Source organism: Stegodyphus dumicola, chromosome 4, assembly GCF_044657685.1.
Source record: "Stegodyphus dumicola isolate Sdum_Otavi_A_Nest chromosome 4, ASM4465768v1".
Taxonomy (NCBI): Eukaryota; Metazoa; Arthropoda; class Arachnida; order Araneae; family Eresidae; genus Stegodyphus; species Stegodyphus dumicola.
Window position 1 is genome coordinate 132,761,151 of NC_140771.1, and position 18,951 is coordinate 132,780,101.

Consider the following 18,951-nt stretch of genomic DNA (forward strand, 5'->3'; position numbering starts at 1 on the left):
ATCTTTCTGTCTTGAAAACTATAACATGTACTTACACTTCAACAAGTAATAATAAAGTTTGAGACCTAAAAACCTTAATTAGGAACAATTAATTAGGAAGTCAATAGGAATAAAGTCAATCCCAGCCTGATTAAAAATCCGTTGGATTTCCCAGTGCAAGTTCGTATTCTGTCGACTTCTATTACATGTAATGGTATTAATAGATTCAAAGGAAGATTTTTGATCTTGAAACAAAGATTTGAACATGTTCTTGCAACAAAGATGATAAAGATTCGAGATGCAAATACTGCTAAATTTGACTCAAAAAGCGCCCCTATTCTTAAACATTTACATGGATAAATATTAATTTTTAATATACTTCAAGAAAGAAAGGGCGGCAATATACAGCAAGCTCACAGGCTAGACAAAATGAGAAGATACTCTTTCTGAAGGAAAAATTATTGAAGCGTTTCAAAACACCTTCGAAAATGCACGTGAACCTAATGCGAACGATTTTTCGCTTGGTAACCTGACTTGGAAACGGAAAATTAAGGCTGCTCATCTCTTGCGAATTCAGATAAAACGAACGGGATTAAAAATAAAACATTGTAACCATAAGAAAATAGTGTAAGAAAGATATCATCAAAGTTAAACGGTACCAAGTATTCCATCTCGCGTCAAAAAATCGATTTTTAAAAATAACGGCATAAACGGTAACTGAAATTTTAAGTGTTATATTTATGTTGCAACTGAGAGGTACTTAAGGTGTCATGGATTGAAACAGTTTGTCATTATTAACCATTTCAGAATTTCTACAATTTTTGAAAATTTGGTGTACGCGGATTTTGTATTACCCTATATTAATACAGTCGCCCAGACGGTGTAGTGGTTAGGGGAACCTGACTGCTATACCGAAGAGCCCGGGATCGAATCTCGGAGAAGACATGGTTGTAATTTTCTGTCCTTCACAGGAGGAAAGGTGGTCCACCTAATAAGTACATCCATAATTAAAGAGACCACCACATCTGGCCTTAGGAGTGGCCAATGCCGGCATACGCAAGTGCCCGCCATATATAAACCCATGAACTATGTCTTATATATATATATATATTTAAGAAGCATATATATATATGCTTATATATATATAGCGTAAAAATATTAACTGAATTGCAGTACACAACTCAAAATTTTTCAGAAGATTTTTTGAGCGCCGTTAAAGTTACAAATGACACTTGATGAATAAGCTACGGTTTAGATTCATTTTTCTTTAATAATTATTCAAGACATGGAATAAGAATCAGAGAAAGGAGGTCTACTTTATTAATTCCGCCTAGGTTATATTAGTTGCTATTGAGCTTCGTCGAATTTCGAACGAAACATCTTAAGAGGTCTTGTTGACCGGTTGGACGAAATGAATAAAATTCTGACGAATCAGTTTTATTCTAATACTGTTTCAATGAATGCATATGTACAGTTAGATTTATAATGCAGTTAAGTTAAAATATAATGCGAATGTAGCAATTATTTCAAAATTTCATATCTTTTGTTCCTTTTTCAAATTCAAATTTAGAAAAATAATCCCTCATCTTACATGATGAATGTGAATTACGCATGCATGGTGATTAACGCATATGAAAACATACAAACGGGAAAAAAAACAAGATTATTTGGTACTTCACACAATAAAATCAGTTTACATTCTGACTGCTTACATGTGACAGAACTGTATAACGTAACAGAAATTAGAAATTTAAATTTAATATATTTTTGCGATTACAAACAAAACTTAATATGGAAATAAACGCACTAAATGTTAGCCAGATGTTCAATTGCTTTTAGATGCTATTAAAACTTATTTAGTAATTTCTTGATTTGTATAAAAGAGATCTGCATCAAAAATATCAAAAAATGTAATTTTGTTCAGTAGTTCTGTGAAAGGAACATTAATGCCATCTCTAGTTGAATCATCGAATATATATCTATCGATGATTATACAAGGACAAGCATTAAATTTCACATCAAGAAATCGAATGGTTGATAATATTTGCTATATAGTAGTAAAACATTTTTATTTACATGCAAGGGAAGCTCACATTACTTCCCTATATACAACATTTTATGCGATTATTTACTAAGCAACTTAATTTTGGATGTATAGTAAGAAGCTCGGAAATGCAGGAAGCAATTTAAATTACTCAAATTGTTTCCATGGATTTAAATGATTTACTTTCCCCTCAGGGCATATAATCGAGAAAATATTCATTGCAGATTTCGTATCATTTTCCGAAATGATTTCTGGAGGTTAAATTTCCGAAATCATTAAACAAGCTTTAATGAATAATAATCGAGTTTAAAACTATATCTATCTATCGGACGATATATATATATATATATATATATATATATAATGTGTGTGTGAGTGTGTAACGAAGCGGTAATTCAGAAGTAATGATGTTGTCGAAATATTGATCAATAATCAAGAGTATTCTTGGCAGCAGAGGCAGATTAAAAACTCAGTTTTATTTCAGTAAACATTTTGCAGCCACAACCAAATTAGCACACTGCTCGTGGCTTTTCAAGGACATTTGCATTTTTAACAGCTTTGAGACAAAAACAAAACAGCAAGTATCAGTCCATGTAAGCCGATGTGCAGAAATGAAGTGACCTGTGTTCAGGATGAAATCTTAATTCATAATGAGTTAGTTTCGGTTGTTAATGCATTTGATGGATAATGAATATTGCTGTAAAGTTGTTATCAGCTGTTTGAGTTTTAGTTCCATTTACATCGCCGGCGTTATGTAGGAATCATGACATGTATTAGTCTCGAAATGACGCAGTGCAGAAAAATATTTCTACTTTTAGAACAGAGAGGGAAAATAAACAAATTAAAAGTAATCCTTAAGGGGCTATTTGCTAATTTAAATTTTTTTTTTATCTTACACACACACATATGTATAATAGTTAGTACATATATAATAGTTTATTCAGTAACCTATTCTTTCAGGAGTGCATTACAAAATCTTAACCCCAGTATATATAGATGCTGTAAAGTCATATGATGAATTTTAAAAATATCATAAATATATACTAGTATCAATGAAAAACTGTAATGAAAAATGTACTTTTCCTCACATCAAATAAACGTGTCAGAAAATTATGAATATATTTGATTGATGTAATTAGACATGCAAGCATAGAAAACATTATTCGACTCATACTTACGATATACTAACTTCATACATTCCAAACGTTATATAAAATTGCATGATGTTCGATAAAGGTGGCTAAAGGCTCTAGTGTCTTGAATATTGATCCTAAACAATCACAGTCATTCCTTGATTAACCGAAATAATATCAGAAAAGACGTTCGGCGTTTACTAAAAATCTCTCACCAGACGACACTTAGTACAAAATTTACTTAGATCTAAACCTAATCAACTATTTAAAGACGTAATTTTAACCGAGCTTGTGAAATTTAAAATGCAACTTTTCCTATCCTTTTACGCAGACACATGGTACACATAGTTTTTAAGTTTCACATATTAATGGTAATTTTCTGAGTTCCCACGTAAACGATAAAGGAAAGAAGTTGAAAAATGTTTCATTAATGACAGAAGAAATACCTCACTATCGTAATCGTTTTCTAAAGCCAAATATTTGGTCAGACTATGCTTTAGGTCAGAGAATATTAGAGAAACAAATTGTCATTTTATTTCCTCTAAAAGAAAGAAGTCTTGTATACGCCGTATAATAAGAAAATTAGCTTACCTTGGTTTAGATACAATGAAGAAGGCTGAGATTATTGAGTGCAATTCCAAACGAGAATCGTGAAAGATACCTTTGAAGATTCAAAATAGGGAAGCCTTCAAAAGGCGCAAATATTCAGTAAACGAATAGAATACTGCAGCATGCTTTCGAATCAGAACAGCTGTTTCAGCTGTTAGGATGAGAAAATAACCATTTCCCTGTAAACATGAGAAAAAATGCGGTACCTCTATACAATTCTACTTCTACCCTACCTTATTGTCTTCCCATTTTTCTCTGTATTGTCAAACCTTTTTTCATCGAGTTTCCTCATGTGTAGTCATACCCAAGAGCTGTCACAGCTTGAACTATTGTCAAAGACAGGTGCCATAAATTATAATATTAATACTGGCTCCAATAGCTCTTTTAGAAACCAATTAAAAAGTCGTACGGACGGCATAATTACGTATTATGAGAAAAACTACGCATTATTCAAATAGCATGGTATTTTTTATGACTAAGAAAGCTCGTAAAAGTTTTTCCATAATTAATTCTTCACGCTTTATTTCTATTCTTGAAGGAACCAAATCAGCTAGATTCTTCATCTTCAAAATTTAGAATATATAAATTTCAGTGAAAAACTTCATGAAAAGCCTATTTACGTGATTTAAATTTTATCAGTTTATTTAAATGTTTTATTTATTAATTATTTATGCGGGATAGTGGTTAGTAACGCTTACCACTGCACCAAAAATTTCGGGCTCGAATTCCGCAGAAGGCATGGATGTTTGTAAGTGTATAGTATTTGCGCGGCATGGAGACACTCAAAATACACGGCCAGCCGAAAGTTCTCTCGAGTGGTTTGGTGGTAGGGGAAGACGGGGGAGACTCTGGGCTGCTGTCTTTCAAAATTGGAGTATAACGGGTCATACTGTCACCTATGGTGCTCGAAGTTTACGGAACGACAAACGCAATCATAAGCCCTTTGCTCCGATAAAATTCATGATTCGGTCAGACAAGTGATATTAGCAACAACAACAAATATTTACAAAACAGACTAGACTTTTCTGCGATTTACTTTTATGATCAAGCAGAACATTAATATGACATATCCTACGTTTCCTTTTCTGAAATTCCTGAACTGTGTGAATTATTTTTATAAATTATTATTATTTAGCGAATTAAACCGAGGCCCATTTTCGTGAGCTAGTAGATCAGCAGCGTGTAATTTAATTACAGCAGATTTTGAGTATTTTGTACATTTCTTTTCTTTTATTTAATTTATTATTTTTTCTGGATCGGTTAAGAATTTTTCGCTAATTCATTTCATTTTTCAGATCACATTTCATAACTATAGTGCTTATTAATTAATCAGCTTTAGGTTTCGGAATTGTTATTTGTTGCATACATATGTCTTTTTCCTAGTCTGGTAAGTATATAAATAAAAGATTTAATTATTAACGACTTCCTGAAAGAAATACTTATCATATTTAATTTCTTGTAAAAATTAAATCATGTAAACATCCAATTTGATTGTCTGAGATAAAAATGATTAATAATATCGCCATCAGATTCCCAACAGAAGAATATTTCTAAACTTGTATGCACACCTTGCATTAAAAAAAGGGGGCTACTCTATATCTCCCGTTCTACTAGGCCGATTAATAAAATTTAACTTGTAATTTCCATTTCTTGAAAGCGCGAATAAAGATATACGTATATCAGATTTATATAAACATAAGTATTCTGACATAAGTATTCTGACACGAAATCGGACTTTTTCTGAAATGACATATAAATTTTTTCCATATTTCGATTCTAGGACTGAAATTATGCCGAAGTGCTAAGTTTTTTTAAATTCACACGAGTAGTTTTTAAAATTTAGGTCTCAAAATTTTAGCATCTCAATCTTAATTCAATGTGGTATATATTTATTATTATCTCCTTTTGTATTAAACATACTTGATGCTTTTTTTCATAGTTTGAAATTTAGGTTCAATACAAGTAAAATTCGCAGCTATTTTCTGATTTACTTTTAAAATATGTTTTTCTAGTAACTTATGTAAATTTCTCAAAAATATTTTTGAATTATAACCCATCAAACTTTTACCATCATCTTAAGGTAAATGTATTTCTAGGCATAGCTGCAAAAAAAGGGAGTTTTTTATTCAAAATTTTCACAAAGTTTGAAATTTGACATATTTGTTATAAGCGATAATAAAGTCAGATATGCTTTACGCACTTCGTTAAAATTACTTGATAGTATAAAAATTGCACATTTTTTTCCCGTTCGAGCACAAGGAAAAAAGGGAAAGGAAAATAGGTTGTAGAGACATTAGAGGTATTTATGGAAGCAGGCAAGATGAAAAATTACCAACTTCTTCGCCGGGAATCGAACCACGGACCTCTCAATTACGCGCTGTGCTGACTTCTACACCACGAAGGCTCGCTAAGAAGGCAGGAGAAATACCTTATAAGGTTGCTATAAATTAAAAATTTCATCAAGTGAATTATTATACTTGGCGCAAAGTGTGCCGAGATAAAATTTTAAATTTATCGTTAAGTTTCTCACGAAATTTTACAAAATTTAATATTTGAGTCGTATACTCGAAATATGGAAAAAATAGGCATGTCATTCTAGAAAGAGTCCAGTGTCAAAATACCTACGTTACAACCATACTATATGTAAATCTAATATCTATCCTAAGTCGCACTTTCGAGACAAGAAAAGCGCACGTTAAATTTCGTCAAAGGCCGAATAGAACGGGAGATAGAGGATATGCTTTATCCTTTATCTGTAAAACTTTATGTTGCCATTCTCTAAAGCATAAAATTCTTATGTTTTAAATTTAATCACAAAACTCGGCGATATAAAAGGAGTGTGTCGCCACTCGCTACATATTTTTTTTTAGAATTTAGTGAAAAACCTCAGCGATTTAAAAGACATGTGTTTCCAGAACGCGAATAAATTTATTAATTTCCACGCGGAAGTGTTTTATCGTTTTGGAATGCGTAAGATATTTAATTTTTCTTTCTAACTTATTCTGTTATTAATAAACAAAATAAGGGAATTAAAAACAATAAAGCAAATTCATTTCAGTTATTAATTACTAACTGAAACCGTGAAATTACACCAGCTGAATTTGTTAAAACCATGTATACAAAGAAGAGTGTTCATTTGTTTGCTTGTGTGTGTGTGTGTGCTTTATATAAAACTATACTTTGCGTCTGATCTTGATGGAATTTGCCTATCTGACCTTCGAAACAGGAGAAAGGTCACTGTCTACGTAATATTTCTAAAAACCACAGCACGGGGTCTACTTCGATAGATACCCCAGCACGGGACCTACTTTTAGGATACTCTTCGAGTATTCGAGAGGTCCAGGTTCGAGTCCTTGCGAGGGCATTGCTCATTTTTCATGTGTTCTGCTTTAAAATATCCTAATGACTCTATAAATCTATTTGAGCTTGGTAAAATTTTGCGCAATTAACCTTGAACGAAAATAATAGGAAAATCACCGTCTACATGAGATTTCGAAAAAAATTACCCTTCTAAGCCTTAAATGAAACCATTTCACTCTGCGGCAGAGATGGGTACTTCATCTAATTCAATTACATATTAGACAAAAAATAATTTCCTAAACAACAGTGAATACCTTACAAAAGTAAAACTCATGTGAATGATGAAGAAATGTGAGTGATAAGCATAAAATGTAAGTTGCGTTATTTTCCATGTTTTAAAGAGAAAGAAGTTGAAAAGTTAAAAAAAAAAATTAAAAGGCCGATTTATTACTCAAAGTATCAGCACTCTATTCTATGCAAAATAAACAGTGATGTTTTCTTTAAGCAATAAAAAAGCCTTTTTAATCAATAGGATAAAATTAACTATACTTTTTCTTTTAAATATTTTTATCTCATCTGAAATTCCTTAAAAACGCATATCGGTACAGAAGGTTCAAGATCATGCTCACTAATAGAAATATAGAAATATAGCATTCGATCTATTGACGGATAGTATGCTTGGCCAAGTCGAAATAATTAGACTGGACAATTCATATTATAGAAAGGCATGCGAGATCTTAGGAGAGGAATGCTGTGGAGGACTATTTCAAGTAAATTGTCTGAGTTCATGTTACACATGGGAAAGCTCCCACATTCAGCCAGTCCAGACCATTCCTGGGTTTTCAGCCAAATCTGATTGACCTTGTTTTATATGTAAACACAAAAAGGAAATAGTTTTAATGAAAAATCTAAGATTCAGAGATAATACCCCTATAAACTGCAATACACATTAAAGCCATTTATTGTCAGTGTTTTTATAAAGCTAGAAAAAATTATTCTAATTAATGCAAAATTTAGTTGGACAGCTTTTGAAATTTTTTTGTAAAAATGAACTTTTAAGAAACAAATAAGAACAAATTTTGACATAACTTTTAATCGAAGATTTGCCTTTTAAGTTTGCAGGAAACGGAACATAAAGCAGGTATAACTGAAATCAAATAAGTATTAAAGAAATTTTAATTCCGAATGAAGTTTCAAGTATAATGAACATTTTAAGTCTCTCTCAGAATAAAATCTGTATCTCACAGATAGATAGGTACTTTGGAGTTATCTTAAAAATCAAGTTTATGGGCTATGAAAGCATAACAAAATGGCTGCAAACTATTTCATGCTAATGTGGGATTCCCTGCATTGGTAATAGGAGAATAATGTCCTAAATAATTGCTGCCTACATAAAAATGCAACGCCATTGATTAAGAGCTAAGGATTACATGGATAAAACCGATGATGAAAGAAAAGTTTGCTGGGGAATGGAAGGCATGCGAAATTCCATTTGCCCAAAATGCAATTATTGTACCCACGTTCGCAATAAGTTAGAATCCAGGCCATGTGACATCCACTAATGGTAATAAAGATCTCTCTGCCTCGATCGCGTACTGAGCATAGAATGAACGATATGGTTGATTAAATTTGAAAATATTTAGTACGAGATTAATTAATAAATATTAGCATTGTATAATATAATTTCTTCTTATCTGTTATACATGTAATGTATTTCTTATAATGTTTTGTTTCGCATAATGATATTAAGCTGGTTTCGTGAAATTAAAAATTAGTGTTCTTTATTTTTATAAATGATTAACATAAGGATTCTGTTTCGAATGTAATTTTTAATTCGATTGAATCTCTCATTTGAGAATTATAAATAGGAACATCGGATTTTATATTCAACACTAGACGTTCGTTTGCATCTTTTTCTCCTTATGAAGTTTGACTGACAAGATGCGTGATATTCTTATGTATGTCTCTCCTAAGTCGTAATTTGTTAGATATTTAATGTATCATTACCAATATTATTAAGGCAATGCATATATTAAAGATATATTGCATCTCATAGCAATGAATAATAGATTCTAAGCTTGATGTTTACATAAATATCATTAGCTAAGACATTTCAACAGATTTCATGATAAAAAAAACACTACGGCTAAAACACGAAGAAGATAAACTTTTTGCAATAGATATACATTTAAAATTTTATTTATTTTTTTCCATTTCTTTTATCCATGCCTTTCACATTATTTCCTAAAACACCCCTTACTGAAATATTTACTCCCTTATTTTTTAATAATCTAGACATATTTCATGAATTTCTTAATATCAATCTCTGCCACTAGTTCTTCTTTCTTTTCTCTTTTATATATAGACTGGACTTAGTGACTGTGTTCATCTTATGAACGAAGAAGCAGGAGAAGTAAAAAAAATCGAAATGCCACATTAAAAACACCAGAGTTTGCAACTGTTGCATGCAAGTAAAGAATATAGGTCATTTACAAGCTGTTAGGCAAAGAGGAGAATTTTCAAAAACACAGAGATGGCACAGAAAAGTCTAAATCCACATCATAATTTTTATTACCCTCGTCTTCCTGCAAGGAAATTCGAACTAGTTCTAATTTGAAACCCATTTAGGAAACGTGATATACCTTCAAGAACACAGTCCCGCGAAAATGAAATAACAAATCTTAATTTATTCACTGACATAGTATGCAAGATTAAATCTAATTAATTTCAAATTATTTAATCTTCCTAGGCTTCAGACTAATCTTCGTCTTTGTACTTTCTAAAAGTCAAAAATTCCAAAGATACGGACAAAATTAAATCTTTATTAAAAGCCACGTCTTGTAATACAAATAAAATTTGAGAAAAGCTAGCCACAGCTATTTATGCCGTCTTAGAAATTCAAAGACTTAAAAAATTGCAAAACAGAAGATAATTTCGATGCTTAACAAATTCGAATCCGGCTACCGCGGTGCTTAGATGTACGCATTTAGAAATTTAAATCATTCAACAAAATGCAGATCAGCGCAAAGGCGGGCGTTCCAGGAAATTAACTGATTTCGGGAGCTTACCACAGCTGTCATTTTGACTATAAATTTACCCGCTGTAGTAACTTAATCGTATTTTCATTCTAGTGATCGCTGATGGAAGAAACAAAAGGTACATGATTTAACATAAATATAGCATGCTAAAAATGATATACAACCACACTGGTTTTCAGTAGTATACTACAAAGACATTTTCGTACGTATACCCAGTGTTAGCACTGTTGGAAAGCCAACGTAGTCGGCTGTGTTTGAATTCAGAAACTGAACATTAATGTTTCAAAACCGTTCTTTATCTTCTGTTTGAAAACATTATACGAAAGGAGAAAATACTCTAAAATTATTTAATTACTTTTAGTTACAAGTTCTGTTGAAGTGACAGATATCACTAAATGATAACCATGCCAAAAGTTACTTTTGTATCCCTAAACGGTCCAGATATCAACTGGGTACCAACAATTAGATTTTTTTTTTGTAAATGCAAAAATTTAATCAACATGCGTTAAATTTATCAATTTATAAATTATTGTATTTTATATTTTATAATTTATATTTTATAATAAATATATTTTATAATTATTAATAATTTGTATTTTATATTTTATAATTTATATTTATAAATTATTGTTATAAATTTAATCAACATGCATGACATAAAAGATTTCAAGGTAGGTCATCTCGCAATATGTCTTCTTTTTGAAAACGAGGAGGAAGATGAGAAAACGATTTTTAGCGTAGGATTTTAGCGTAGGACATTTTGCTATATCGTTGGATACATAAAAAAAACCCATAGAAAAATTAAAAATCATGAATTGCATATAAAACAATAGATAACAGCTATCTGGTGATTTTTTGGCATAGTTATATATTTTTGTTAATAGGTATGACATTTATTCGGGAAAAGTTCGTAGCAACCTGACGTTGCTTCAAGTGGCTTCAAACTTTCCTTTTCAACATCATACCTCTTAAACGTTTAGATGAATGCCAGGCATTTCACATTACTACACGTTCACATTCAACTACAACTGATTTACAGTAATCAATAGACACACACATTAACCGCATAAGCATTTTACAAAATTCTTCAACTACCATTGAATTATAATGATCAGTAGATACAGGCATTTCCGCATCCCTGAGTGTTACAGAAATAAATAAAGACACTCACTGTTGATCAGAAGAAACCCATATCTTGAAATTTATTACTCGTTAATAATAATAATAATATATGTCCATATATCGTACCCTCTACCTATTGTATACCATAAAATCTGCTGTATACCTGTTCAGGTATACAGTAGCATTAATAATATATTATTAGTAGAGGTCGTAAAATTCTTTACTGTAAAAATAAAAAAGTAGTTCCATGTGAAATCAGCCAATTGCTATGATTTAGATTATTATTATAACATCTGCTTTTCGTTAGCCCTCACCAGAATATAGATGATATTAAAGATTGTTTAAGACGAATGCTTTGAATGTCTGAGGTATAGAAATCTCAACAACGACGCTCGCACTTTACTTTCTGAAGCCTATCTCGGAAAGTTAGTATTCCTGCATTATCCAAGTGCTAGCCGAAGTTAAAATGTGACATTAAAATTTGAACTAGTTTATTTTAGCCAAAATTGCGTAATCTCTACCTAATCAATTTTGTGTTATTTTAATACTCGCAAATGACGGAATTTCGATTGTATGCACAAGTTGTGCCTGCTGTTCAATTCAAGCTAAAATAAAAAGGTTTATTTGAAAAACCTTCATAAAATGTTGTAGTACATTTTCAAACGGAGCGATAACTCACTTGGCAGTGTATTGGGACCTGACGAACTTTGAATTATATGCAATTAGACTCTGAAGCGTAAGTGAAATTATTAAAAATTATTTCCTGCTCCACGTAATTTTAGTTAAAAACGTTTTTAACAACAGAAAACTGGATAATTCATAATAATTTGTCGAAATGAACATAAGAAAAAGAATTTCGATAGCATTTGTAATAAAAGTTATTGATTGGAGATAGTTTTAATGTATGAATCAGGAATAATGACATCATTCATTAATATAATTACATGTAATAAAGTAAGCAATATTTTTTGAAAATAATCATTTCATCTTAGGTACTGAACGAAAAAATGAACATATTTCCACTCTTATAAAAACATCAGTAGGAACCGTCATTTAGTTCTCTTTACATTTTTTCAGTCCTTGCTCCGTCTAAAATGTAAAAACTGCTTTTTGGAACTCCGTAATTTCATCGTCTGGCTGCATCAATCTGAGAGCTTCTAACGATGGATAGATAGGAAAGTGGAATCACCAGAACATAAATTATGAAAGAAAAAGCTTGCATCTATTGATTCTCCCTGCTTAACGGTTATTGGCAAGGATGTAAATCAATTTGTAGCCATAAAATAAAATACAATGTGCCTCCATTCTAGACAAACACGCGCAGATTTAAAAGAAGGAAAGTATATGAAATATTATCGCTTTCGGCTCCGGTGCCCGAACGACAATGGATGTTCGCCTGACGCTTTGAGCAGTGATGCTCGTAATTGGGGTGGACGAGAAGCAGCGAGAGTCTCCTTTGACAACGATATTAAAACATCCATCGATCGTGAGATAAACCAAGAGAAGAAAAAAAAAATAAGTACTAGCAACCCATGTCGTCAACTTTTAGAAAGCTCTTTCAATGTGGATGGATGCGAAAATTTTAAGGTTGGTAAAAATCTAACTTAGAACAAGCAGCATTATTATATCTTTATTGTGTGTCACATGGCTTTTATATTTAAAAAACAAAGGTGGCACCATCTGTCAGTGCAAGTCTAAAATGTCTCTCAATATTCATCTGCAGCTACAGTAGTTAAAAGTCTTTCCAAATTAAAGACTAAGAAAGAAGTTCGTTATTGTTTAAAGATATTTTCCGCTGTACGTAATTTCCGCTCTCCTCTTCTTTTGAATACATGCAAACTCCCTATACACCATAAATGTACAGCATGGAGCTTAAAAAAACAAGTTAATTAGACAATAAACATTACATTTTTTTAATAAAACAAACAAAAGCAGAGAACTACAGTCCAGACTTCATAACAACAGATAAGTCCCATCTAGCTTTCCTAAATCAATCTGCAGTCATAATGTAGTGCCATCGAAAGAAGGAAAGGTATAAATTAATGTGAAAAGGTTTGACATATTTTTTAACACTCACTAGTTATTTTATCTTAGATTAAAACGAAACAGCTCGCCAGCGGCCAAGCGGTAAAGTCGCCGAACACTGATAGTTCGGTCCGAGGTCGAATCTCGCGCATGGGCTGGCTGAATGGGCGTTTTCGGGGTTTTAGCCAAGAGTAACGTGTCTACGAACCGATTCCACGAAGGCATCCCTTTCCTTAAGCAGATAGCCCTCGTGGCTTTGCCGTAATCACAAAAACCAAACCTAAAACGAAACAGAAAACTTTCAAATTTACTGCGACCAGATAAAAGCTGATATTTCTTACGATTTGTAGAGAAGAAGACACGGAAAATAGTCAGTATATACATAATATAAGATGATTTTTGGTGTGTTCAGCATTACAAGAGAAAATATATCCTTCATTCCACTTAGATAAAAGGATCTTATATAATAATGAGAAGATTACCATAAACGTTTTGGAATACTATTATTGACTTTGATGGGTAAATTTAAAGCATCTTTAATTAAGAAATCATTTCTTTACTTTCCATAAATTCCATGATGACCACGGACATGAGCAAAATGAATATGAATACCCGTTTTCTAAGTGAACTGATAGATGACAGAGTTTTAATTACCGATTTGTCTCCGCTCGTAATATTCTTCAAGAGGCGGAGAAAAACACCTTGTATTCATCTTGTAAATTTTATCATTTGGATAAATAATAACAATGATTTGCCAAAATTACCATTAGGAAAAGAACTTTGGCATAATTTGTAATATTTCCCGATTAAATCCTAAACTTATGGAAAAAATTCTGATGTGTACACCGCATGACTTCCTTGTGCGGAATATTAAATTATAAGTAATTTTCCTGCATTTAAACATATTGAATTAACAGGTAACAAATATTGGATTAAATCTATTTCGTCGATAGAGCATAAATCACAATAGAATAAATGCACTCTTTAAAGTTCACTATATTTATTTACCATAGCGATATTTCGGAACTAGGTTCGTTTAACAACGTTACATCTCATTCATTTTATAACTCAGAGTGCAAAAAAATTATATCATCTGAAGAATTACCACATGTTCTATTCAAATAATATAATAAATCTAAAACGTTGTATAAAAGAAATTATACAAATAAAAAAGAAACAATTTTTCACAGACGTTTCGGCGCCGCTTACCTAATGCGCATGAACTAATAATTAATTGAGTTCTCACTTGGCAAGAAGCCAAAAATACATAAAAATTCGAATATTTTAATTAAAAATTGAAATATATATAAAAACATAAAATATCAAGTACAGATAAAACAATTTTTATAATTAAAATTAGTTTCTACGCAAAAACAAGCTAAAAACTTAAATTATAATTCCAGAATGAATTAAGCATAATTTAATTTGCAATAATAAAAGAAGACATTACTTTGTTGTTGAGAAACTCAGTTTCTCTAGATTGGCAACAAATCCTTTTTCTGCTAAGTTTCAAATATAAACAAATATGACTGCCATGTTAAACAAAAATTAGATTTAGCCGCACTTAAAAAACTTTTTAATTGTTGATAATTCCACAATTATTGCATGCAATTTAAGGCATAAACATCTTAACCGCAGATAAGAACAATATAATTCAGTCCTTTTTAAAGCTAAAAAATACACAATTTACAAACATATAGGAATAAAGAAACTAAGCTCATGGAGCCGAGTAACAGAATGGATATATATATGGATATATTTATATACTTTTGGTGTGACCGATTGCAACCAAAATGGGAGGTGCACATCTGCATAATATAGCAGTAAAAGAGTTCTTTATTCTGTCCTTACGTACGTATGTTACGCAAAAACATCGTTAAAGTGCACACTCGGTAGCGTTCAAAATGGATATTTTTGGTAAAATATGATCTGCGAAATTTTTCGCGATTACAATACTTCCTTTTTACTTCGTACAAAGAAGTAAAAATTATGCATTGGTCTAGGAGGAAATAATGACTTCTCATTTCCTTTAAAAAACAAACAAGCGAACAAAAAATTGGAAGTCTAAAATCACTTGTTTTAGAACCGCTTGCATATTCCAGGGTTATTTTCATATCTCCACGGGTTCCACAGTGTGCTGCATGAGTTTTTCCCCTTGCGTTATATAAAGAATAAGAAATTTTGCGAAAGAAAATCCATTTTCACCATGTAAATCTCAAGATAAAAGGTTAGCTCTTTCTATATTTCATCTTAGCTAACTCATGAAGTTATCGTAAGGCGTTAGTTAATTCTTTCGAATTCTTCTTTATGACTGTTCAGTTTTAATTAACCTTTCTGCTTTCCTCTTGAGATTCTAAAAAAGATTCCAGAATTTCTGTATGTAACTATACATTCCTCAGTATATCATTATATAAGCGCAGTATCTTAAAATTTTAAACGTCACTAGGAAAAAAGATAACACGAGGTCAATACAGTAGTTTGTGTAAACCGTATTGTGTATGGATGTTAAGAATTTTAAGTTTGATTCTCATTTAAGTTAGATGTAACAATAGTCTAATAACTAAAACTGACACACTAGGGAAAACTTCGGTAATTTGTCAGGATTTTTAATCTCCTCGGCAGGGGACTGGGCTGGTTGCAAGGAATTTCGTGGTTTTTCCCGTTTCCCCGTGTGTAGCATAAACACGGTTCAGTTTTTTTTTTTTTTCTTTTTTTTCTTTTTTAAGAAAGTTTTCCAGGAAGCTATCTATTTTGTTTTGGCAAACAGCCCTATTATGCTCTGATATAGTTTAATCTAATGGTTTAAATCAAACATAAACTGCGATCATTTGAAGAACGTACTTTTCTAATCAAAGAATGGGCATACGTAGAAGTGATATAATAAAATGCGAATTCCTTTACAAGTGAATAGTTGAAATTAAATTCTTCAGGTCCGTTATCTAAATTTTCAAGCATCACGAAAATATTGATAGCAATATTCCGTGACTTACTCATGTCTCTGAGTTATAAAATTTTATCTTTGCTCTTTTGTACATTATTGAAAGCACAGTTTCTCTGCTCTGCATGCATTGGCACACGTCTATTCCCCATACAATAGCATAAAATCTTGAAAGACTTTGAAAAGGTTAACTAAATGTGCACGATTTTAATCATCATATATTGTGCTTTATTTAAATTAAATTTGACGACATTTATATACATACTGCAATGTTCCATATAGATAAAACACATGTATTTATGATGATATTTGTGTCAAAAAATATTTATGTACCCGTAAGACCATAATATTATACTGCTTGCATAATTTTTAATTAACCTTTTTATACTTTGGAGGTAAAAAGATTCTTCTACCGTTTGTTTGTTTATCTTGTTAATTCCTGACTAAAGAGACAGGGAAAGGGATAAACAGACAGCTATATACATAAATATAATTTAGAAATTCTTTAAAAAGAACAGATCTGATAATGTAATACTTGGAGAGTAAGGGGGATAACGGAGAAATGTACAGCCCAGCTAAACAACATAGTACTACGCGTAATGTTTTCCTATATTGTAAAACACCACTTTTAGTTTCGGTAATTTTCTTTCTCTGAGTTCTGAGTCTAACTGCGACATGTTTTTAAAGCTGACAGCAACAGCAGTGCTTATACTAGATAATCCACAACATAATACTTATGTCCTTTCTATAACCATCAGAGGCCCAAACGGTATGTTTTGTTGGTGAACGACGAAAATGCTTAACTTTAGTTTTAAATGTATTTATTTGTTCTTTATTTCCAGTGACTAACTGGCCCGCAAAAGAAAAGCTTTCATAACGTGGCCATGTTATAAAGATGATGGGTTCATGAATGTCAGCCGTTATTCAAAAAGATAAAAAAACTTCATAATTCATAACTCTGCATAAAGTTGCCTGCGGATCAGTTTTTGATATGGAAATCGTAACTACCATAAAGGTGTTGCCGCCTTTAAATACCAGGGCACAGCAATGCAATTTTAATTTTCATTTCGTTTAGAAATCAGAATGGCAAATTTGCTTAGCGGTATATCTCTACTTGCGTAGTGATGTGCTGGCGTAAAGGAGCCCACACGTTTTTGAAAGTTTCTTTTACAAGTTAGAATATGTTCTTCATAAATATGTCGCACCTTTATTCAGATTTCTACCTATTCGAAGAGTGGTTGATTTGCTTTATGGCGTAGCACCATTAAGAAGGGATCCCCCCCAAAAGATTTCAAGCTATTTCGTATTAGCTAAAAAGAGCATGTGGCCATAACAACCCAGTTTGTTTCACTGCATTCGGAGAAATCCAGCGTTCAAAGCATTAATCATTCCCTTTCTTTTCAGGTAAAAAGGGAACTCGTCGAAGTAATCTGGATTATTACAACTCGTTTCTTTCTCCTATGCCTTTATTAAATAAAAAGAAGACCATACGAGGTAACATCCTTAGGATATCTTTAAATAATGATGCTCAAGTTTCTGCCAATATAGGGCTCATTCTTAAGATGATTCTTTTCCTCGAAACTTTTACAGACACATTTCTTATCTTTGCAACATATCGTTACCTAGTGCGTTACTTAGTTCTTTGGATATTTTGCTGCGTTGATGCCTCTCTGAAATTAACAGAACATACAGTGCTTTTAACTACAATAAGTTCTGGTAACTTTCTGGGATTTAAGGGTTGAAACTTTCTGGTAGAAAGTAAAGATAAACTTATAAAACAAAGATTTCTTTTAGAACAATTAAAAATGGCAGGAATAACTATCATTTAAAATGAAATCTAACTATATTTTATTGCATACTGAATGTAAGCTGCGAAAAAAAATATGCAACTGCCAACTATTTCAGTACAGAAGAAATGCCTTAAATTTTATGATAGAATACAGATGAAATGTGATTAGTATTGTTATCATGCTCTGCTAAATGGAAATAAATTATTTAAATTTTAACTCTGTATATGTGGTCCCGCTTATAAACAAGCCTTTTTTTACACGCGTCTCTTTATTCCACTGCTCTGTTTTCTTCTCTTCGGCAATTTTCTTTTTACGGAACATGTTTTATTGTTTCTCCTTTACTTTGGCCAGAATAACGGTTTTCTTTTTTCGCTTTTCCTCACACATGGGTTAAGCTTCTGCTCCTTTATGTAGAATTTCTTGACTTTTCCTCAAAAAGCTATTTTTCCGTTTACTTAATGTTTTTTACCTTCGACAATAGCCTTACTTTTCTGACATAGCTGAGATATTTGCATCAACGAAATGGAATTCGAGGGACTAGAACTTCAGAGTCCGCAGCGTACAGTTCTTCATATGATCATTGTTTACTAATGCTCGAGACAAAATACCACAGCTATTATAAAATGCATCCAGTAAGTTCTGAATTAATCTATTGCTTAATAACTGCAACTAAGTAAACTTGAGTATTTAGATTTTTTTCCTATTACTATAATTTCAATAAAGATGACCGAGTATTCCAAAATTGTAGCATATAATCATACTAATAACTTTCGCGTTTGACTTCAATGTGCTTCTGTCAGTTCCTATCAATTTTAATATATTTTTTCAGTGTGAATTTTATTGCCATATTTAATTGGTTTCAATGAGCTGGACATTTTCTCAGTATCCAAAAGCATATCAATCCATACAAAATAAATAGAGATGGAAATTCCAATATGCTAGAATTAACGCATTTTAAAATTCATTTAAAGCC

General features: G+C 31.7%; 1 protein-coding gene across 12 annotated transcripts in view; it reads right to left on the bottom strand.

Annotated features, from left to right (window-relative positions):
- The window catches only part of LOC118204330 (uncharacterized), a 1,054,928-nt gene that overhangs the window by 609,072 nt on the left and 426,905 nt on the right, over positions 1-18,951 (bottom strand). The window contains exon 1 of one of the 12 annotated variants that reach the window (XM_085815466.1): positions 3,748-3,818. The exons of the other annotated variants lie outside the window; for them this stretch is intronic. The gene's annotated coding sequence lies outside the window, so the exon portion shown is untranslated. Of the gene's footprint in view, positions 1-3,747; positions 3,819-18,951 lie in introns of those variants that run through there. 12 annotated transcript variants of the gene reach the window in all.